The sequence below is a fragment of the Hyla sarda genome, chromosome 4 (genome assembly GCF_029499605.1).
Source record: "Hyla sarda isolate aHylSar1 chromosome 4, aHylSar1.hap1, whole genome shotgun sequence".
Taxonomy (NCBI): domain Eukaryota; kingdom Metazoa; phylum Chordata; class Amphibia; order Anura; family Hylidae; genus Hyla; species Hyla sarda.
In genome coordinates, this window is record NC_079192.1 from 249,121,414 (window position 1) to 249,146,507 (window position 25,094).

Here is a 25,094-nt window from a genome sequence, read left to right on the forward strand (position 1 = left end):
GGGGGGCACTCTCTCTAGCACTGTATGTGAAGGGCGCTCTCCAGTACTGTATGTGGGGGCACTTTCTCAGACACTGTATGTGGGGGGCACTCTATCTAGCACTGTATGTGGCTGCACTCTCCAGTACTGTATGTGGGGGCACTTTCTCAGACACTGTATGTGGGGGGCACTCTCTCTAGCACTGTATGTGGGGGGCACTCTATCTAGCACTGTATGTGGCTGCACTCTCCAGTACTGTATGTGGGGGCACTTTCTCAGACACTGTATGTGGGGGGCACTCTCTCTAGCACTGTATGTGAAGGGCGCTCTCCAGTACTGTATATGGGGGCACTTTCTCAGACATTGTATGTGGGGGCACTCTCTCTGGAACTGTATGTGGGGCAACGATTTATGATAGCTATATAAATGGTCGCAGATTGTGGTCTCTAAACGGGACTCGGTCGTCAGTTGAGTCTTCAGTTCTCTGACTCATTGTCAGTTTTTTTTTTTAGTTTTTTTTTCACCTGTATACGTTAACATTATAGTCTCCCAAGAAACAAACGCTGCCGTTCAACCATATCACTCACTACAGTAAAGGTCGCTAGGGGAACGCTGCCGTAGGTTGTTTGTCCCTTCCTGCTTCCCCTAGCTTGTGACACGGCTTCAACATGGCGGCACTTGCGGAAACAGGGAAACTTTAATGGATATACCGAGAGAACAGTAACTGACGCTGACTGAGCTCCGTGTGGCAGCGGCAAGGTGCCGGTGAGTTAAGCGGGTGAACGGTGCCCATGACAAGCGGCAGCCGTCCTGCTGTGGGTCACTCTGGACCGTGCAAGAGGGTCAGGTAAGCTGTCAGGGGACTTGTGTCCGGCGCTGAAGGGGTGTGCTGGGGCTGGTAAACCCTGTACACACAGAGCGTCTTCCCTGCCTGCAGCAGCCTTGTACGGTGCTGTATTCCCCTGCAGGAGCAGTCAGCCTGGGGGAAGAAGCTTCTTTGTAACTTCCTGCTTGTCCTCCTTTATTGACATATCTGACCCTAAGTAACCTGTATAGGGAACATAGCCTCCTATTATCTTATACCTGGCCATACACATTACACTATGACCCTAAACAACATGTATAGGGAACATAGCCTCCTATTATCTTATACCTGGCCATACACATTACACTATGACCCTAAGTAACATGTATAGGGAACATAGCCTCATATTATCTTATACCTGGCCATACACATTACACTATGACCCTAAGTAACATGTATAGGGAACATAGCCTCATATTATCTTATACCTGGCCATACACATTACACTATGACCCTAAGTAACATGTATAGGGAATATATCCTCCTATTATCTTATAACCTGGCCATACACATTACACTATGACCCTAAGTAACATGTATAGGGAACATAGCCTCATATTATCTTATACCTGGCCATACACATTACACTATGACCCTATGTAACATGTATAGGGAACATAGCCTCATATTATCTTATACCTGGCCATACACATTACACTATGACCCTAAGTAACATGTATAGGGAACATAGCCTCATATTATCTTATACCTGGCCATACACATTACACTATGACCCTAAGTAACATGTATAGGGAATATATCCTCCTATTATCTTATAACCTGGCCATACACATTACACTATGACCCTAAGTAACATGTATAGGGAACATAGCCTCATATTATCTTATACCTGGCCATACACATTACACTATGACCCTAAGTAACATGTATAGGGAACATAGCCTCATATTATCTTATACCTGGCCATACACATTACACTATGACCCTAAGTAACATGTATAGGGAACATATCCTCATATTATCTTATACCTGGCCATACACATTACACTATGACCCTAAGTAACATGTATAGGGAACATAGCCTCATATTATCTTATACCTGGCCATACACATTACACTATGACCCTAAGTAACATGTATAGGCAACATAGCCTCATATTATCTTATACCTGGCCATACACATTACACTATGACCCTAAGTAACATGTATAGGGAACATAGCCTCATATTATCTTATACCTGGCCATACACATTACACTATGACCCTATGTAACATGTATAGGGAACATAGCCTCATATTATCTTATACCTGGCCATACACATTACACTATGACCCTATGTAACATGTATAGGGAACATAGCCTCATATTATCTTATACCTGGCCATACACATTACACTATGACCCTAAACAACATGTATAGGGAACATAGCCTCCTATTATCTTATAACCTGGCCATACACATTACACTATGACCCTAAGTAACATGTATAGGGAACATATCCTCCTATTATCTTATAACCTGGCCATACACATTACACTGTGACCCTAAGTAACATGTATAGGGAACATAGCCTCATATTATCTTATACCTGGCCATACACATTACACTATGACCCTAAACAACATGTATAGGGAACATAGCCTCTTATTATCTTATAACCTGGCCATACACATTACACTATGACCCTAAGTAACATGTATAGGGAACATAGCCTCATATTATCTTATACCTGGCCATACACATTACACTATGACCCTATGTAACATGTATAGGGAACATAGCCTCATATTATCTTATACCTGGCCATACACATTACACTATGACCCTAAGTAACATGTATAGGGAACATATCCTCCTATTATCTTATAACCTGGCCATACACATTACACTATGACCCTAAGTAACATGTATAGAGAACATAGCCTCATATTATCTTATACCTGGCCATACACATTACACTATGACCCTAAACAACATGTATAGGGAACATAGCCTCTTATTATCTTATAACCCGGCCATACACATTACACTATGACCCTATGTAACATGTATAGGGAACATAGCCTCATATTATCTTATACCTGGCCATACACATTACACTATGACCCTATGTAACATGTATAGGGAACATAGCCTCATATTATCTTATACCTGGCCATACACATTACACTATGACCCTAAACAACATGTATAGGGAACATATCCTCCTATTATCTTATACCTGGCCATACACATTACACTATGACCCTAAGTAACATGTATAGGGAACATAGCCTCCTATTATCTTATAACCTGGCCATACACATTACACTATGACCCTATGTAACATGTATAGGGAACATAGCCTCATATTATCTTATACCTGGCCATACACATTACACTATGACCCTAAGTAACATGTATAGGGAACATATCCTCCTATTATCTTATACCTGGCCATACACATTACACTATGACCCTAAGTAACATGTATAGGGAACATAGCCTCCTATTATCTTATACCTGGCCATACACATTACACTATGACCCTATGTAACATGTATAGGGAACATAGCCTCATATTATCTTATACCTGGCCATACACATTACACTATGACCCTATGTAACATGTATAGGGAACATAGCCTCATATTATCTTATACCTGGCCATACACATTACACTATGACGCTAAGTAACATGTATAGGGAACATAGCCTCATATTATCTTATACCTGGCCATACACATTACACTATGACCCTAAGTAACATGTATAGAGAACATAGCCTCATATTATCTTATACCTGGCCATACACATTACACTATGACCCTAAACAACATGTATAGGGAACATAGCCTCTTATTATCTTATAACCTGGCCATACACATTACACTATGACCCTAAACAACATGTATAGGGAACATATCCTCCTATTATCTTATACCTGGCCATACACATTACACTATGACCCTAAGTAACATGTATAGGGAACATAGCCTCCTATTATCTTATAACCTGGCCATACACATTACACTATGACCCTATGTAACATGTATAGGGAACATAGCCTCATATTATCTTATACCTGGCCATACACATTACACTATGACCCTAAGTAACATGTATAGGGAACATATCCTCCTATTATCTTATACCTGGCCATACACATTACACTATGACCCTAAGTAACATGTATAGGGAACATAGCCTCCTATTATCTTATACCTGGCCATACACATTACACTATGACCCTATGTAACATGTATAGGGAACATAGCCTCATATTATCTTATACCTGGCCATACACATTACACTATGACCCTATGTAACATGTATAGGGAACATAGCCTCATATTATCTTATACCTGGCCATACACATTACACTATGACGCTAAGTAACATGTATAGGGAACATAGCCTCATATTATCTTATACCTGGCCATACACATTACACTATGACCCTAAGTAACATGTATAGAGAACATAGCCTCATATTATCTTATACCTGGCCATACACATTACACTATGACCCTAAACAACATGTATAGGGAACATAGCCTCTTATTATCTTATAACCTGGCCATACACATTACACTATGACCCTAAACAACATGTATAGGGAACATATCCTCCTATTATCTTATACCTGGCCATACACATTACACTATGACCCTAAGTAACATGTATAGGGAACATATCCTCATATTATCTTATACCTGGCCATACACATTACACTATAACCCTAAACAACATGTATAGGGAACATATCCTCCTATTATCTTATAACCTGGCCATACACATTACACTATGACCCTAAACAACATGTATAGGGAACATATCCTCCTATTATCTTATACCTGGCCATACACATTACACTATGACCCTAAGTAACATGTATAGGGAACATATCCTCATATTATCTTATACCTGGCCATACACATTACACTATGACCCTAAACAACATGTATAGGAAACATATCCTCCTATTATCTTATACCTGGCCATACACATTACACTATGACCCTAAACAACATGTATAGGGAACATAGCCTCTTATTATCTTATAACCTGGCCATACACATTACACTATGACCCTAAGTAACATGTATAGGGAACATAGCCTCATATTATCTTATACCTGGCCATACACATTACACTATGACCCTATGTAACATGTATAGGGAACATAGCCTCATATTATCTTATACCTGGCCATACACATTACACTATGACCCTAAGTAACATGTATAGGGAACATATCCTCCTATTATCTTATAACCTGGCCATACACATTACACTATGACCCTAAGTAACATGTATAGGGAACATAGCCTCTTATTATCTTATAACCCGGCCATACTCATTACACTATGACCCTATGTAACATGTATAGGGAACATAGCCTCATATTATCTTATACCTGGCCATACACATTACACTATGACCCTATGTAACATGTATAGGGAACATAGCCTCATATTATCTTATACCTGGCCATACACATTACACTATGACCCTATGTAACATGTATAGGGAACATAGCCTCATATTATCTTATACCTGGCCATACACATTACACTATGACCCTATGTAACATGTATAGGGAACATAGCCTCATATTATCTTATACCTGGCCATACACATTACACTATGACGCTAAGTAACATGTATAGGGAACATAGCCTCATATTATCTTATACCTGGCCATACACATTACACTATGACCCTAAGTAACATGTATAGAGAACATAGCCTCATATTATCTTATACCTGGCCATACACATTACACTATGACCCTAAACAACATGTATAGGGAACATAGCCTCTTATTATCTTATAACCTGGCCATACACATTACACTATGACCCTAAGTAACATGTATAGGGAACATATCCTCCTATTATCTTATACCTGGCCATACACATTACACTATGACCCTAAGTAACATGTATAGAGAACATAGCCTCATATTATCTTATACCTGGCCATACACATTACACTATGACCCTAAACAACATGTATAGGGAACATAGCCTCTTATTATCTTATAACCTGGCCATACACATTACACTATGACCCTAAACAACATGTATAGGGAACATATCCTCCTATTATCTTATACCTGGCCATACACATTACACTATGACCCTAAACAACATGTATAGGGAACATATCCTCCTATTATCTTATAACCTGGCCATACACATTACACTATGACCCTAAACAACATGTATAGGGAACATATCCTCCTATTATCTTATACCTGGCCATACACATTACACTATGACCCTAAGTAACATGTATAGGGAACATATCCTCCTATTATCTTATACCTGGCCATACACATTACACTATGACCCTAAGTAACATGTATAGGGAACATAGCCTCCTAATATCTTATACCTGGCCATACACATTACACTATGACCCTAAGTAACATGTATAGGGAACATATCCTCCTATTATCTTATACCTGGCCATACACATTACACTATGACCCTAAACAACATGTATAGGGAACATATCCTCCTATTATCTTATAACCTGGCCATACACATTACACTATGACCCTAAGTAACATGTATAGGGAACATATCCTCATATTATCTTATACCTGGCCATACACATTACACTATGACCCTAAACAACATGTATAGGAAACATATCCTCCTATTATCTTATAACCTGGCCATACACATTACACTATGACCCTAAGTAACATGTATAGGGAACATATCCTCATATTATCTTATACCTGGCCATACACATTACACTATGACCCTAAACAACATGTATAGGAAACATATCCTCCTATTATCTTATACCTGGCCATACACATTACACTATGACCCTAAACAACATGTATAGGGAACATAGCCTCCTATTATCTTATACCTGGCCATACACATTACACTATGACCCTAAGTAACATGTATAGGGAACATATCCTCCTATTATCTTATAACCTGGCCATACACATTACAATGTGACCCTAAGTAACATGTATATGGAACATATCCTCATATTATCTTATACCTGGCCATACACATTACACTATGACCCTAAGTAACATGTATAGGGAATATATCCTCCTATTATCTTATACCTGGCCATACACATTACACTATGACCCTAAGTAACATGTATAGGGAACATATCCTCCTATTATCTTATACCTGGCCATACACATTACACTATGACCCTAAACAACATGTATAGGGAACATATCCTCATATTATCTTATACCTGGCCATACACATTACACTATGACCCTAAACAACATGTATAGGGAACATAGCCTCTTATTATCTTATACCTGGCCATACACATTACACTATGACCCTAAGTAACATGTATAGGGAACATATCCTCCTATTATCTTATAACCTGGCCATACACATTACAATGTGACCCTAAACAACATGTATAGGGAACATAGCCTCATATTATCTTATACCTGGCCATACACATTACACTATGACCCTAAGTAACATGTATAGGGAACATAGCCTCCTAATATCTTATAACCTGGCCATACACATTACACTATGACCCTAAACAACATGTATAGGGAACATAGCCTCCTAATATCTTATAACCTGGCCATACACATTACACTATGACCCTAAACAACATGTATAGGGAACATAGCCTCTTATTATCTTATACCTGGCCATACACATTACACTATGACCCTAAACAACATGTATAGGGAACATAGCCTCCTAATATCTTATAACCTGGCCATACACATTACACTATGACCCTAAACAACATGTATAGGGAACATAGCCTCTTATTATCTTATACCTGGCCATACACATTACACTATGACCCTAAGTAACATGTATAGGGAACATAGCCTCCTAATATCTTATAACCTGGCCATACACATTACACTATGACCCTAAACAACATGTATAGGGAACATATCCTCCTATTATCTTATAACCTGGCCATACACATTACAATATGACTTTGTGCAGCCTGGATGGGGAACATAGCTTCTTATGACCTGACTATAAACATTACAATATGACCCTGTGCTGCCTGTATAGGGTACACATTTCCTCCTATAACTTTATAACCTGGCCATACACATTGCAATATGATGTACACAAAAAGAAAATCGAGTTCAAACAATTCCTTAATTAAAATCATGATTTTATTAGTACAAATTTTAAAAACACAGTGTGAACAGACGCCAAAAATTGAAATTGGGATTAGGTTGAGTTCCAGTACAAAAAAAGTAGGGCTACTGCCAGCTGCAATGGGCTACCATATATTATGATGTAACAATCAATTAATATAGTGTCTCAGTCTCTAAGAGAACTGCGCTGCATCTCTGGTTATTGCTACTAAAGTGCTATATATATACGGTATTCAAAGTATACACTGACCACAATTGTGGGTATAACAGGGTATGAATTAGTACAAACGAATAAAAATAGATTTCAACTTGCATGTGCATATATATACAAAAATATAATATTGCGCAATAATAGTGTGATAATATAATGATAGCACAGGCGCTTATCTATGGATCCATGCAGACTGCAAAGAGACACAAAGACTAGTAAGATAAAGTGCATATAGTAAGCTTACCCATATTAGACTGCAGAGCCCAGACCCCTACGATCGTTTCGGTTTCCCTTTGTCAAGAGGTACTCAACATGTATAGGGAACATAGCCTCTTATTATCTTATACCTGGCCATACACATTACACTATGACCCTAAGTAACATGTATAGGGAACATAGCCTCCTAATATCTTATAACCTGGCCATACACATTACACTATGACCCTAAACAACATGTATAGGGAACATATCCTCCTATTATCTTATAACCTGGCCATACACATTACAATATGACTTTGTGCAGCCTGGATGGGGAACATAGCTTCTTATGACCTGACTATAAACATTACAATATGACCCTGTGCTGCCTGTATAGGGTACACATTTCCTCCTATAACTTTATAACCTGGCCATACACATTGCAATATGACCCTATGCAGAAAAAATTATAACTACATGCAGATAAATTTATACGTTTAAAAATGACATCTTCTGACCCCTATAACTTTTTTATTTTTCGGCGTACGGGGCGTTATGATGGCTTATTTTTTGGGCCGTGATCTAAAGTTTATAGCGGTACCATATTTGTAATATTGATTGGATTTTTGAATCACTTTTTATACATTTTTTCATTATATAAAAAGTGACAAAAATATGCAATTTTGGACTTTGTAATTTTTTTGTGCCTACACCATTGACCGTGCAGTTTAATTAACAATATCTTTTTATTATATTTTATTATATATTTCGGACATTTCCTCACGCGACGATACCACATGTTTATTTTTATTTACACTTTTTTATTTTATTTTTTAACTTTTTTTTTTTTTTTTTTTTTGTAGTGTTATAGCTCCCATAGGGGGCTCTAACACTGCACACACTGATCTTTTACATTGATCATTATTATCCCATAGGATAACACTGATCAATGATTCTGTCGCTTGACTGCTCATACCTGGATCTCAGGCACTGAGCAGTTCATTTGGCGATCAGACATGCAGGAGGAAGGTAGGGGACCCTCCACGTGTCATCCAGCTGTTCGGGACGCCGTGATTTCGCCGTGGCGGTCCCGAACAGCCCACTGAGCTAGACGGGGGTAGTTAACTTTCACTTTAGACGCGGTGTTCAAAGTTGAAAGGGTTAATAGTGCATGGCACCGCGATCAGTGCCGCACGCTATTAGCCACAGCCGTTGTTAGAGGCTGGGCCCCACCCACTATTATAGAACGGGAGAGGACTCAGGACGTACAGGTACACCCTGTGTCCTTAAGGGGTTAACCCCTTCCCTAATAAAAGTTCAAATCACCCCCCTTTTCCCTTAAAAAAAAAAAAATTTAATAAATATAAACATATGTGGTATCGCTGCGTGTGTAATGTCCGAACTATAAAAATGTATCCTTAATTAAACCGCAGGATCAATGGCGTACACGTAAAAAAATTTCATAAGTCCAAAATTGCGTATTTTTGGTCACTTTTTATACCATAAAAAAATTTATAAAAAGCGATCAAAAAGTCTTATCAAAGCAATACCGATAAAAACTTCAGATCACAGCGCAAAAAATTAGCCATCATACCGTCCCGTACACGGGAAAAGTTATAGCGGTCAGAAGATGACAATTTTAGAAGTATATATTTTCCTGCATGTAGTTATGATTTTTTTTCAGAAGTACGACAAAATCAAACCTATATACAGTCATGGCAGTAAATGTTAGCACCCCTGAAATTTTTCAAGAAAATGAAGTATTTCTCACAGAAAAGAATTGCAGTAACACATGTTTTGCTATACACATGTTTATTCCCTTTGTGTGTATTGGCACTAAACCAAAAAAAGAGGAAAAAAAGCTAATTGGACATAATGTCACACCAAACTCCATAAATGGCAAAACCTCCTAAACTATTTGCACCCTTTCAAAATTTTGGACAACTGAGATTGTTTCAAGCATGTGATGCTCCTTTAAACTCACATGGGGCAAGTAACAGGTGTGGGCAATATAAAAATCACACCAGAAAGCAGATAAAAAGGAGAGAAGTTCACTTAGTCTTTGCATTGTGTCTTTGTGTGTGCCTCACTAAGCATGGATAACAGAAAGAGGAGAAGAGAACTGTCTGAGGCTGAAGCTGTCCTGCAGGCTCAGGGAGCATCGGTGTCAATGCAAACTATACGTCAACATTTAAATGAAATGAAACACTATGGCAGGAGACCCAGGAGTACCCCACTGCTGACAGAGGCATAAAAAAGCAAGACTACATTTTGCCAAAATGAACTTGAGTAAGTCAAAATCCTTCTGGGAAAACCTCTTGTGGACAGATGAGACCAATATAGAGCTTTTTGGTAAAGCACATCATTCTACTGTTTACCGAAAACAGAATGAGGCCTACAAAGAAAAGAACACAGTACCTACAGTGAAATATGGTGGAGGGTCAATGATGTTTTGGGGTTGTTTTGCTGCCTCTGGCACTTGGTGCCTTCAATGTGTGCAAGGATCATGAAATCTGAGGATTACCAACAGATTTTGGGTCACACTGTACAGCCCAGTGTCAGAAAGCTGGGTTTGTATCCGAGATCTTGGGTCTTCCAGCAGGACAATGACCCCAAAAATATGTCAAAAAGCACCCAGAAATGGATGGCAACAAAGCACAGGAGAGTTCTGAAGTGGCCAGCAATGAGTCCAGATCTAAATCCCATTGAACACCAGTGGAGAGATCTTAAAATAGCTGTTGGGAAAAGGCGCCCTTCCAATAAGGCTGGAATTCCACTGGGTTTTTTATTTATTTATTTTGGCTTAAAAACGCCAGAAAAACTGCCACTGTTTTTCCTGGCGTTTTGGAATTTTTTCAGGCGTTTTTTCTTTGTTCCACACAAAGGAAAAAACGCCAGAAAAAATGCCCAAAAAAGGCGAATTCCACATTTGCCTATTTTTGCCCCTTTGGCGTTTTTTGTAAAAAAAAAAAAAAAAAAAAAAAAATGTTGGGTAAAAAAAAGAATGCAGTAGGGATGTAAAAAAATTTATTTTTAATTTTTTTTTCTAGCAAAATTTTAATAAATAATAAAAAGTGTGTGTGTTTTTAACTTTTTTTTTCTTTTTTTTTTATTAAAATTTTTTTTTTAATTTTTTAGGTAGTACTACTCCCAGCATGGAACACACTGTTCCATGATGGGAGTAGTAGTACCTGTACTAATAGACATATCGTCTGGGGTGTCACTACTGACACCCGATGCGATCGCCCATAATATAGCAGAGATGCGGGGCGGCTGTATACAGCACTCCCCATCTCTGCTCTGTACTCCGGCCAGTGATGTGAATATAACATCGCTGATTCATATTTCCCACCCAGAGTGGTGATTGGCCGGATGGTTGCAACTAGAGATGAGCGAACTTACAGTAAATTCGATTTGTCACGAACTTCTCGGCTCGGCAGTTGACTTTTTCCTGCATAAATTAGTTCAGCTTTCAGGTGCTCCCATGGGCTGGAAAAGGTGGGTACAGTCCTAGGAAAGAGTCTTCTAGGACTGTATCCACCTTTTCCAGCCCACAGGAGCACCTGAAAGCTGAACTAATTTATGCAGGATAAGTCATCAACTGCCGAGCCGAGAAGTTCGTGACGAATCGAGTTTACTGTAAGTTCGCTCATCTCTAGTTGCAACCAATCGCCGCTCTGAGGGAAATATGAATCAGCGATGTTCTATTCACATCACTGGCTGGAGTACAGAGCAGAGATGGGGAGTGCTGTATACAGCCGCTCCATCTCTGCAATAGATAGGATCATCGCAGCGGGTGTCAGGAGTGACATCCGCTGTGATGTGTCCTTAACTGCAAGTACTACTACTCCCAACATGGAGCACACTCTGCTCCATGCTGGGAGCTGTAGTACCTGCATTAATAGACAGATTGCACCTAACTTCTGACACCTGTTGCGATCGGTCTATTAATGCAGGTACTACAGCTCCCAGCAAGGAGCAGAGTTTGCTCCATGTTGGGAGTAGTAGTACTTGTAGTTAAGAACAGCGGGTATCACTACTGACACCCGCTGTGATCCTCCGGTATAATGTTTAGATGCGGTTGCTCTCCTATGTTCCCCTGCACTGCTGTGATTGGCTGGAACCATCTGGCCAGTCACAGCTCTCTGCAGGAAATATGAACAGGTGTAAATATACGGCAGTGCCGGGGACCATAGAAGAGCGGCCGGCCGCATTTATACATTATACAGGAGGATCGCAACGGGCGATCTGTCTATTAGTACAGGTACTACTACTCCCATCATGCAACATTGTGTTCAAAGCTGGGAGTAGTAGTACTACCTAAAAAATTTGAAAAACACACACACTACATTTTTATTATTGTTGGCTACATGTTTAGTGCTTTACCCGCCCACATAAATTGATCCCTGTTTAAAAATGAATAAAAATGTCGAAATAATCTTTTTTATAATTTTTTTTTTTTTTAATGGTACCCTACAAAATTTTAATAAAAAAGGTATCTCCATCACTTTTTTTGGATCACTAAAATCCAAAAAAGAATAAAAACCACCTGCAAAAATGCAAAAGTTAAAACCAACATAGCGTTTTTCTTGGTGTTCTTGCGCTCCCGTAGACTTCTATGTGAGGAAAATGCCACGATTTCCAGGCAAAAAACGCTAAACTAGGTTTTGTCGGGCGTTTTGAAAATCCAGCCTCTGAGCCCGAAATTGCTGAAAAACGTCAAAAGGATTAAAAAAAGAGCCAAACTGAAAAACGCCAAGTGAATCTGGCATTTTGCAGTTTACTATTGACTTGCAGCTAACATCTGGACGCAACATTCCGTCTGAGAGGTGTAAGAAGCTTATTGATGGTTATAGGAATCGACTGATTTAATTATTTCGTTATTTTTTTCCAAAGGGTGTGCAACCAAATATTAAGTTAAGGGTGCCAATAATTTTGTCCAGACCATTTTTGGAGTTTGGTGTGACATTATGTCCAATTAGCTTTTTTTTCCCTCTTTTTTTTTTGGTTTATTTCCAATACACACAAAGGGAATAAACATGTGTATAGCAAAACATGTGTTACTGCAATCCTTTTCTGTGAGAAATACTTCATTTTCTTGAAAAATTTCAGGGGTGCCAACATTTACGGCCATGACTGTAAATAGGGTATCATTTTAATCGAATGGACCTACAGAATAAAGATAAGGTGTCATTTTTACCGAAAATTTACTGCGTAGAAACGGAAGCCCCCAAAAGTTACAAAATGGTGTTTTTTTTTTGTAAATTTCGTCGCACAATGATTTTTTATTTTTTGGTTTAGCCATAGATTTTTGGGTAAAATGACTGATGTCATTAAAATAAAATTGGTGGTGCAAAAAAAAAAAAAAAGCCATCATATGAGTCTGTAGGTGCAAAATTGAAAGGGTTGCGAGGAAAAAACGAAAGTCCCCAAGGGGTTAAGGCTTTATGTACACATCTGTATTAAGTCTGTTGAGAATGTTATATATTACACATGAAAATGGTGCATACTTAACCCCTTAAGGACCCGGGCTTTTTCCGTTTTTTCATTTTCAATTTTTCCTCCTTAACTTTTAAAAAAATCATAACTCTTAAAAATTTTCACCTAAAATTATATATAATGGCTTAATTTTTGCATCACTAATTCTACTTTGTAATGACATTAGTCATTTTACCCAAAAATCTACGGTGAAACGGGAAAAAAAAATCAATGTGCGACAAAATTGATGAAAAAACACTATTTTGTAAGTTTTGGGGGCTTCTGTTTTTATGCAGTACATTTTTTGTCAAAAATGACACCTTGTCTTTATTCTGTAGGTCCATACGGTTAAAATGATACCCTACTTGTATAGGTTTGAATTTGTATTACTTCCGAAAAAAATCATGAATACATGCAGGAAAATTTATACGTTTAAAATGGTCATCTTCTGACCCCTATAACTTTTTTATTTTTCTGTGTTCAGGGCGCTATGAGGGCTCATTTTTTGCGCCGTCATCTGACGTTTTTAGCGGTACCATTTTTGTTCTGATCAGACTTTTTGATCACTTTTTATTCACTTTTTTGTGGTATAAAAAGTGATCAAAATGCACTATTTTGGACTTTGGAATTTTTTTGCGCGTACGCCATTGAACGAGCGGTTTAAAAATCGGTATATTTTTATAATTCGGACATTTCCGCACGCGGCGATACCACATATGTTCATTTTTATTATTATTTACATAATGTTTTTTTATTTTTGGAAATGCCGGGTGATTCAAACTTTTATTAGGGGAAGGGATAATTGAAAGGGTTAATGATTTTTTTACACTTTTCTTATGCAATATTATAGCTCCTATAGGGGGCTATAACATTGCATTAACTGATCTTTTACACTGATTGATCCATCTCCATAGTAATGGATCAATCAGTGTTTTCGGCGATTGAATGCTCAAGCCTGGATCTCAGGCTTGAAGCATTCATTCGGCGATCAGACAGCACAGGAGAAGGTAAGAAGACCTCCTCCTGTGCTACAGCTGTTCGGGATGCCGCGATTATACCGCGGCGATCCCGAACAGCTCCCTGAGCTAGCCGGGCACTTTTACTTTAGTTTTTAGCCGCGCGGCTCAGCTTTGAGCGCGCGGCTAAAGGGTTAATAGCGCGCGGCACAGCGATCAATGCCGCGCGCTATTAGAGGCGGGTCCCGGCTTTACTAGGACGCCGGGCCCGCCGCGATATGATGCGGGGTCACCGTGTGACCCCGCGTTATATCGCAGGACCGAGACTCATGACGTACGCATACGTCATGGGTCCTTAAGAGGTTAAAGGGGTACTCCGGTGAAAAACTATTTTTTATTTTTTTAAATCAACTGGTGCCAGAAAGTTAAACAGATTTGTAAATTACTTCTATTAAAAAAATCTTAATCCTTCCTGTACTTATTAGCTGCTGAATACTACAGTGGAAATTCTTTTCCGTTTGAAACACAGAGCTGTCTGCTGACATCATGAGCACAGTGCTCTCTGCTGACATCTCTGTCCATTTTAGGAACTGTCCAGGGTAAAAGGAAATCCCCAAACATGTGCTGTTCTGGACAGTTCATAAAATGGACAGAGATGTCAGCAGAGAGCACTGTGCTCGTGATGTCAGCAGACAGCTCTGTGTTTCAAAAAGAAAATAATTTCCGCTGTAGTATTCAGCAGCTAATAAGTACAGGAAGGATTAAGATTTTTTAATAGAAGTAATTTACAAATCTGTTTAACTTTCTGGCACCAGTTGATTTAAAAAAAAAAAAAAAAAAAAAAGTTTTTCACCGGAGTACCCTTTTAACCCCTTAAGGACCAAGGGCGTACAGGTACGCCTTTGCTCCCTGGTACTTAAGGACCAAGGGCGTACCTGTACGCCCATGGGAATTTCGGTCCCCGCCGGGCACCCCGCGCAAATGCCCAGGGGGGGGTCATCATGATGAATTCACACTTGCGATTTGCGGCTATTCCGGGTCATACCGGTCTATAGTGACCCGGAAAATAAAGGGGATTGCGGATGTCCTAGACACCCACGATCCCCTTGAAGCAATAAGAGTGAGGTGGCAGAGGTGCCACCCCTCCTATCTCTGCTATTGGTGGTCTAGACGCGACCACCAATAGCAGATCTGGGGCGGAGGGGTTTACTTTCGGTTTCCCCATTCTGCCCACCCACAATAGGCGGGGCAGGACGGGGAAACCGACAGGGACCGGCGCCCAAGATCCACTTACCCATCGGCGACGGCAGCGGGCGACGATCAGCGGCAGCAGCGGGCGACGATCGGCGGAAGAAGAGGACGGCGACGCAGCTCCCTGGATCCGTCGGAAGTCGGTGAGTTACTTAGCAACATCTGGAGGGCTACAGTCTGAGACCACTATAGTGGTAATATTAATGTATGAAATGTTTGGCCATACATATACCCAGGTTAGTACATAGTTCCTCTCGGCAGCAAATCAAGAAAAAATGTATATATGTTGTCCCTACCAGGGACTGAGGTGCCTTCTAAAATGTAACTTTTAATGGTGTATTTTAAAAAATACCGATCCACAAACAAAAAATAATAAATAATTATGGTATCTTCAGGAAGTGATATTAACACACTGTAGCGACTATTAAGACAAATGACGCGGTAGGTATAGCACCAGTGGTTAGGTACACACCATGCTATAGTATTGTAATCCTAGATAATATGTTTACAATATCACATATAGTATTCAAATCCCATCCTGGATAGGATGTTGACACTATCACATAGAGTATTCGAACAATATTAATCAATATATTTTCCTTTCTCCCTCTCCCAACGCGTTTCCATGTAGGGGTTAGAATATATAGTTATCCCCCACACTTCTTCAGGGGATTAGGTATATGGTTATAGCAGACTCTGGAGTCAGGTATCTCGTTAATATGTCACTGTATATATCTCTTTAAAAAGGCAGATTTGTCAACTAATGACACCCAGAGAGTAACCACCATAGAGTAAACTGCGTCAAAAAGAGCTCCGACTCTGTGATTAGCTATCGCGTCCAGAGACCAGATAGGGCGTTTCTCACAATCCCGGTTAGTGCCTATAACGATAAGAAATCATGGACATCTCCCTTAGTAACCAGTAGATGACTTACCCCTCTTTGCTGTTTTTCGTGCATTAGCAAGTGGGTACTTACTGTCTACTGGATCAAATAAAGTGAGAGAGCCGGGCACTGAAAATAATAATAATATGCCCTTATTTAAAATCACAATCAGGCAGAGTGTGTGGAGCATATATAGAAAGTAGCCGCATAATAACTAGCAAGAAGTAGGTAATAAAGTGTTATCTGAACTACTCACATTCATTTGTTCAAGATAAAGTGCGTCTGAGTCGCTGCTGTGGCAGCGAGTACCGGAGCGGTGTCCGGGCTGTCTGCGTGTCAGGTGAACACGCCGGCGTCTCCATCAAGCCGAGGCGCACCCTATTTACGTCATTGGAGGCCCGTCCCCATGACGCCGCTCAAGGGGGCGTGGTCCCCGCTCCAGTCCCGATATCGGGATAGATCGGGTTCAGCAGTATTCACACGTCGGATGCGTTATCGGCTAAGTTGTGAGCATATAAATAAACAAACACTGACTTAGGCTAAAGGCATGGAACAGGTACTAACTTATAAATAAAATAATTATGCCCAGTATAGAGTCCGTTGTGTCTCCATCTGTGCACTGTGATAGGCATCTTTAATGATCCAGTCCTGGATGTCAGTATGCCTACTACACAATTATGACCTTCTCTCTGCATAACACATAGGTTATCAGTATATCTACATACAATTAATGATCACATAATGAACCGCCATAAACCAGAGTTTTAGTCCTGTGTTGGTTACATAGGTAATAGATACAATCCTGACCCTGATCCAAGTTTTTATCCCACTCCCACCCATATTTTAAATGGTACATTGAAATATTTCATAGGAGTCTGTACTGGAGGACATAGTGATGTCTTAAGTTAGAATGTCAATACTAGGTTTCTAAATCATTGGTAGAGATGGGTACAAGCAAAAAAAACAAAAGTAGTATAGATAGTAGTAATGCATATTAGCAAATCGACTATAGAAAAGAAACTCAATTTATATAGATATGTAAATGTGTAAAGGGGAATATAGTAAAGGAGAATAGTTTATGGTTTGGTATTGTTAATTGGGGGGGGGGGGGGGGGGGAAGGGAAGGAAATCAGAGATCCACGGAATGATTAGTGGACTGGACAACCCTATTTTAGAGAGAGAGGAGGGGGGATTAGAGTGGGCCTAGGGAGACCTGTTCTGGCCCTGTTGGGTCCTGGTCTAGATCACCTCAACCTAAGCGGCATGGACGCCCTAAAAAGGGCGGTACCGAAGATCAGGAACCTCCTGTTGCACCCTAAGTTTCCCTAGCTATATGGGTGGCACCTAAATCCTTAAGATCCACTGGGATTTCCCCTGGCTACCTCAAGTAGGCCACCCTCAGGTAGGTCCTGTCCGTGGATCTCTTCCCAATACCTCTAGATGAAACAAGAAAACGATAATTGTTCATTAAGTCCCTTTGGGGCCATGGTTTGTAATTTGTAGATCCATCTACATTCTCGTTGCAAAATAGATCTGTCCCAATCTCCGCCCCTTTGAAGTGGCTTAACCAAATCAATACCAATGAATTTTATATAAGATATATCACTATTGTGCATGGTGTTTATATGCACTGCGACTGGGGTATTTCTGACATTCCGGACATCCCCTACGTGCTCCAGTATTCTTCGACGAAACTCACGTATCGTTTTGCCAACGTATCTCTTGCCACATTGGCACACAGCTAAGTAAATGACCCCTCTAGAGCTACAATTGATGAAGTGCTTGATGTAGATTCTATTACCTGATTCTGTATCCTCAAAAACTTTTGTTTTGGATATATGAGAACAGGCACGACAGTGCCCGCACTGAAAACAGCCCTTTGTGCTCCCTACCCCCAACCACGTTTTGGGAGTATCAATTTGAAGATGACTCTGGACGAGTTTGTCTCCCACACTTGGTCCTTTACGATATGTGATTAAAGGTCTCGGGCCTATCACTTCTCTCAAATCTGGGTCCATTCTCAATATGTCCCAGTGCCGATGGATGATATTCTTCACCTCCTGGGACATATTGTCGAATGTCCCTATTATTCGTGTATATTTACTCTCCTCCCTTTTGGGTTTTGGTGTCAGGAGTGATGTTCTGTCCTGAGTCAGGGCAAATTTGTAGGCCTTACGTAGTATATGGTCGGGGTAGCCACGTTGGATGAAGCGATTTCTTAGATCTTTAGACTGTTGTACAAACTCCTCCCTATCTGAACAGTTCCTCCTGAGACGGAGATACTGCCCCCGCGGTATGCCCCTTTTAAGGGGCACCGGGTGGCAGCTTTCCCATCTCATGAGGCTGTTCGTGGCTGTGGACTTTCTATAGACCGTGGTGTCCAGACTGCCCTGTGTATTCTTTTTAACCATGACGTCCAAAAAGGCAAGTTGTTTATCCTGGATCTCAAACGTAAAGGTCAAACCGATTTGATTACGGTTCAGACAATTAACAAATGGCCCGGTTAGACAGGTCCTCTTGCTCTCCCACAAACGCTATAGTTTCCTCCCACCAGCCTAGGGTCAAATTTGCATACGATGGGGCACAGGGGCTCCCCATCGCGGTGCCCCTAAGCTGGTGGAAGTAGCGTCCCTTAAACAGAAAATAATTGTGGGTGAGTGTATATAAAAGGAGATCCAGGACAAATCGATTATGTGCCTGATGTTGGAGGCCACGGGAGGAGAGAAAATGGCAGACCGCTTGCAGCCCCACTACGTGGGTTATCGAAGAATATAACGCCTCGACATCAATCGAGACTAATAAGACACCCTCGTCCACAGTAAGATCTTCAAGTTTGCTTAGTAGGTCTAGTGTATCCCTGGTATAGGAGGGTAGAGAAGTCACAAATTGTCTTAGTACTTTATCAAGATAGATCCCCACGTTCTGTCCCAGGCCCCCAATTCCTGCCACTATGGGTCGGCCTTTTAGGGGAGTCACCCCTTTGTGTATTTTGGGGAGGGCATAGAACGTGGGGGTAGTGGGGGTCCTAGGTAGCATAAAGTCATATTCTTCCTGAGAAATGACATCACTGTTTTTAGCCATATCCAGGATATATCCACTATAGTGGTCTCTAAACTGTAACCCTCCAGATGTTGCAAAACTACTACTCCCAGCATGCCCAGAGAGCGATTTAGGCATGCTGGGAGTTGCAGTTTTGCAACAGCTGTAGGTCTACAGTTTGAGACCACTGCACAGTGATCGCTATACTGTGCACCTCCAGATCTTGCAAAACTACAACTGATAGCATGCCCACACAGCAGTTTGCTGTCTGGGCATGCTGGGAGTTGTAATTTTGCAACATCTGGAGGTCCACAGTTTGGAGACCACTGTGCAGTGGTCTCTAAACTATAGCTCTCCAGATGTTGCAAAACTGCAACTCCCAGCATGCCTAAACAGCAAACAGCTGTCTCTGCACGCTGGGAGTTGTAGTTGTGTACCTCCAGCTGTTGCATAACTACATCTCCCAGCATGCCTTTCGGCGATCAGTACATGCTGGGAGTTGAAGTTTTGCAACAGCTGGAGGCACGCTGGTTGGAAAATACTGAGTTAGGTAACAGAACCTAACTGAAGGTTTTCCAACCAGTGTGCCTCCAGCTGTTGCAAAAGTACAACTCCCAGCATGTACGGTCTGTCAGTACATGCTGGGAGTTGTAGTTTTGAAACAGCTGGAGGTTTGCCCCCCATGTGAACGTACAGGGTACATTCATACTGGCGGGTTTACAGTAAGTTTACTACTTCAAGTATGAGCTGCGGCAAATTTTTCGCCGCAGCGCAAACTCCTAGCGGTAAATTCACTGTAAACCTCTGCCATTGTGAACGTACCCTTAAAAAACTACACTACACTAACACATAATAAAGGGTAAAACACTTCATATACACCCCCTTACACTGTCCCCCCAATAAAAATAAAAATACGTATTGTACGGCAGTGTTTCCAAAACAGAGCCTCCAACTGTTGCAAAACAACAACTCACAGCATTTCCGGACAGCCACTGACTGTCCAGGCATGCTGGGAGTTTAGCAACAGCTGGAGGCACCCTGTTTGGGAATCACTGGCGTAGAATACCCCTTTGTCCACCCCTCTGCAATCCCTAATTTAGTCCTCAAATGCGCATGGCGCGCTCTCACTTCAGAGCCCTGTCGTATTTCAAGGAAACAGTTTAGTGCCACATATGGGGTATCTCCATACTCGGGAGAAATTGCACTACTAATTTTGGGGGCTTTTTTTCCTTTTACCCCTTATGAAAAAGAAAAGTTGGGGTCTACACCAGCCTGTTAGTGTAAAAAAAAATTTTTTTTTCTACATAACATGCTGGTGTTGTCCTTTACTTTTTATTTTCACAAGAGGTAAAAGGAAAAAAAGACCCCCAAAATTTGTAACGCAATTTCTCCTGAGTACGGAGATACCTGATATGTGGGCGTAAAATGTTCTGCGGACGCACAATAAGGCTCAGGACTGAGAGCGCACCATGTACATTTGAGGCCTAAATTGGTGATTTGCACAGGGGTGGCTGATTTTACAGCGGTTCTGACATAAACCCCCAAAAAATAAATAACCACTTTGTACCCCATTTTGGAAACTACACCCCTCACGGAACGTAACAAGGGGTATAGTGAGCCTGAACACCCCACAGGTGTTTGACAAATTTTCATTAAAGTTGGATGGGAAAATGAAGAAAAAAAATTGTCACCCTAAATATTTCATTTTCACAAGGGCAAATAAAAAAAGCCCCCCAAAATTTGTAACCCCATTTCTGCTGAGTAAAAACATACCCTATATGTGGATGTAAAGTGCTTTATGGTTGCACTACAATGCTCAAAAGAGAAGGAGCGCCATTGGGATTTTGAAGAGAAAATTTGTCCGGAATTGAAGGCCACTTGTATTTACAAAAGCCCCCATGGTACCAGAACAATGGACCCCCCACATGTGACCCCATTTTGGAAACTACACCCCTCATGTAATAAGGGGTACAGTGAGCATTTACGCCTCACAGGTGTCTGACAGATTTTTGGAACAGTGATCCTTGAAAATGAAAAATTTAATTTTCCATTTGCACAGCCCACTGTTCCAAAGATCTGTCAAACGCCAGTTGGGTGTAAATGCTCACTGCACCACTTATTAAATTCTGTGAGGGGTGTAGTTTCCAAAATAGGGTCACATGTGGGGGGGGGTCCACTGTTCTGGCACCACGGGGGGCTTTGTAAATGCACATGGCCCCTGACTACCATTCCAAACGAATTCTCTTTCCGAAAGCTCAATGGTGCTCCTCCTCTTCTGAGCTTTGTAGTTCACCCGTAGTGCACTTCAGGTTAACTTATGGGGTACCTCCATACTCAGAAGAGATGGGATTACAAATTTTGGGGGGTATTTTCTGCTATTAACCCTTGCAAAAATGTGAAATTTGGGGGGAAACACACATTTTAGTGAAAAAAAAATATATTTTTTTTTACATATGCAAAAGTCGTGAAACCCCTGTGGGGTATTAAGGCTCCTTCACTTCTGAGCCCTCTACTGCGCCCGCTGAACAATTTACATAGACATATGAGGTATGTCTTTACTCGAGAGAAATTGGGCTACAAATATAAGTATACATTTTCTCCTTGTACCCCTTATAAAAATTCAAAAATTGGGTTTATAAGAACATGCGAGTGTAAAAAATGAAGATTGTGAATTTTCTCCTTCACTTTGCTGCTATTCCTGTGAAACACCTAAAGGGTTAAAACACTTACTAAATGTCATTTTTAATACTTTTGGGGGGGTGCAGTTTTTATAATGCGGTCATTTGTGGGGTATTTCGAATATGAAGACCCTTCAAATCCACTTCAAACCTGAACTGGTCCATGAAAAATAGTGAGTTTGAAAATTTTGTGAAAAATTGGAAAATTGCTGCTGAACTTTGAAGCACTCTGATGTCTTCCAAAAGTAAAAACACATCAATTTTATGATTCAAACATAAAGTAGACATATTGGAAATGTGAATCCAAAAAAAATTATTTTGAATATCCATTTTCCTTACAAGCAGAGAGCTTCAAAGATAGAAAAATGCAAATTTTTCACCAAGAAAGGATGCAAGTTACCACACAATTTACCAGTATGTTAAAGTAGAATATGTCACGAAAAAAACTATTTTGGAATCAGAATGATAACTAAAAGCATTCCAGAGTTATTAATTTTTAAAGTGACAGTGGTCAGATGTGCAAAAAACGCTCTGGTCCTTAACCTCTTCAGGACACAGGGCGTATGGATACGCCCTGCATTCCAAGTCCTTAAGGACCGAGGGTGTATCCATACGCCCGTGGGAAATCCGGTCCCCACCGCTAGCCGGTTGGGGACCGGAGCCGGATGCCTGCTGAAATCATTCAGAAGGCACCCTGGCACATCTCCCTGGGGGTCCTGAGACCCCCCATGTTGGCGATCGGAGAAAATCGCGTGTCAATTCAGACATGCGATTTTCTCTAATTCCGGACTGATCGGGTCTCTGGTGACCCGATCACCCGGAAAATAGGGCTGATCGGAGTTGTCAGCAACAGCCCCGATCAGCCTAAAGGATAGGAATGAGGTCGCAAAGCTGCGATCTCCTCCTATCCCCTGGCATTACTCAGAACAGAGTTCTGACCAATGGCAGCGCAGGACAGGGGGTTGCCATGGTAACCCCCCGTTCTGCCCGCCCCTGGATATCGAGGGGCTCTGGGAAGAAGATGCCTGGGGACCTGGGATCTTCGCTGGAGCCTGCTGGATCTTTGCTCAGGTAGGGAATCGACAGTGGGGGGGGGGGGGGGGGAATTGAAAGTGAAAGTAAATCGATCTTTACTGTGGCAACCACTAGGGGGGCCAAACTGCATGCTGGGAGTTGTAGTTTTGCAACATCTGGAGGGTCACAGTTTGGAGACCACTGTTACAGTGGTGCCCAAACAGTAGCCCTCCAGATGTTGCCAAACTACAACTCTCAGCATGCCTCGACTGCCCAGGCATGCTGGGAGTTGTAGTTCTGTAACATCTGTCCCTTCAGATTTAGCACTTTTCATGACATTTTTGAAAATTGCTGCTTTATTTTGAGCCCTCTAATTTTTTCAAAAAGCAAAAGTATGTCCATTTTATGATGCCAACATAAAGTGGACATATTGTATTTGTGAAGAAAAATTAAATTTATTTGGAATATCCATTTTCCTTACAATTAGAGAGCTTCAAAGTTAGAAAAATGCAACATTTTCATGAAATTTTGGGATTTTTCACCAAAAAAGATGCAATTAACGCTGAAAATTTACCACCAAAATAAAGTAGAATATGTCACGGAAAAAATCTCAGAATCAGAATATTCGGTAAAAGCGTTTTCGCGTTATTAATTCGTAAAGTGACGGTGGTCATAATTGCGAAAAAGGGCTCAGTCCTTAAGGGGAAAAAGGGCTGCGTCCTTAAGGGGTTAAGGTGTAAAATGGCCTGGTCCTTAAGGGGTTAAAGGGAGAGAAATTGGAAGGTATTTCCTAAAGGAAAGGAATGAAAGATATATTCCCAGCCGTCTAATGACCTGCTAATATGCAGTGATTGCGTTTGTAGATTGTTGGCAGGCGTTGGCGTATAGAAGATGGGTGGCTGAGATGCCACAAAAGCTTTAGGCAGTATTTATGAAAAGATGTTTTCTTTTAATGTGTTTTCCTCGTTGAAGAGACAAGCAGTGAAGTGGTATTAATGAGGTTGTTCTGTACTGAATCATCATTACACATTATCAGAAAGAAAGTGTATTATTAGTCATCACTTCTCCAAACTAGGTCATAGTACTGAAGATGGTGTGGTCATGGAACTAGAGCAAGGTTGGGGATCCTCTTTTCTGCCAATAAACATTTTAATATTTATAAGATTATTTGCGGACCATACATAATAGGGCTGGGCGGTATGACCAAATAGGTGTATCACAGTATTTTTGTAACTTCTGGCGGTTCCACGGTATATAACGGTATTTCCCCCCAAATTATTAGCCCAGCGCTGCGCTGTCCCCATCGGGGTAAATACTCACATATCACCCACAAGCGCTGCCCTCCTCGTCCTCCTGTTTGTTGCGGGCCGCCGGCACTGACACTCTATATTGTACGCTGTATCCCTATGCCCGGGCTGCAAAAGGTAAACAAAATAAACTTTAACGTAC

General features: G+C 40.9%; 1 protein-coding gene across 2 annotated transcripts in view; it reads left to right on the top strand.

The window, feature by feature from the left end:
• The first annotated feature begins 499 nt into the window (after positions 1-499).
• TMEM168 (transmembrane protein 168) overlaps positions 500-25,094 on the top strand; it is a 34,545-nt gene continuing 9,950 nt past the window's right edge. The window contains exon 1 of one of the 2 annotated variants that reach the window (XM_056573890.1): positions 500-826. The gene's annotated coding sequence lies outside the window, so the exon portion shown is untranslated. The remainder of the gene's footprint in view (positions 827-25,094) is intronic. The other variant, XM_056573891.1, reaches the window with a different exon arrangement.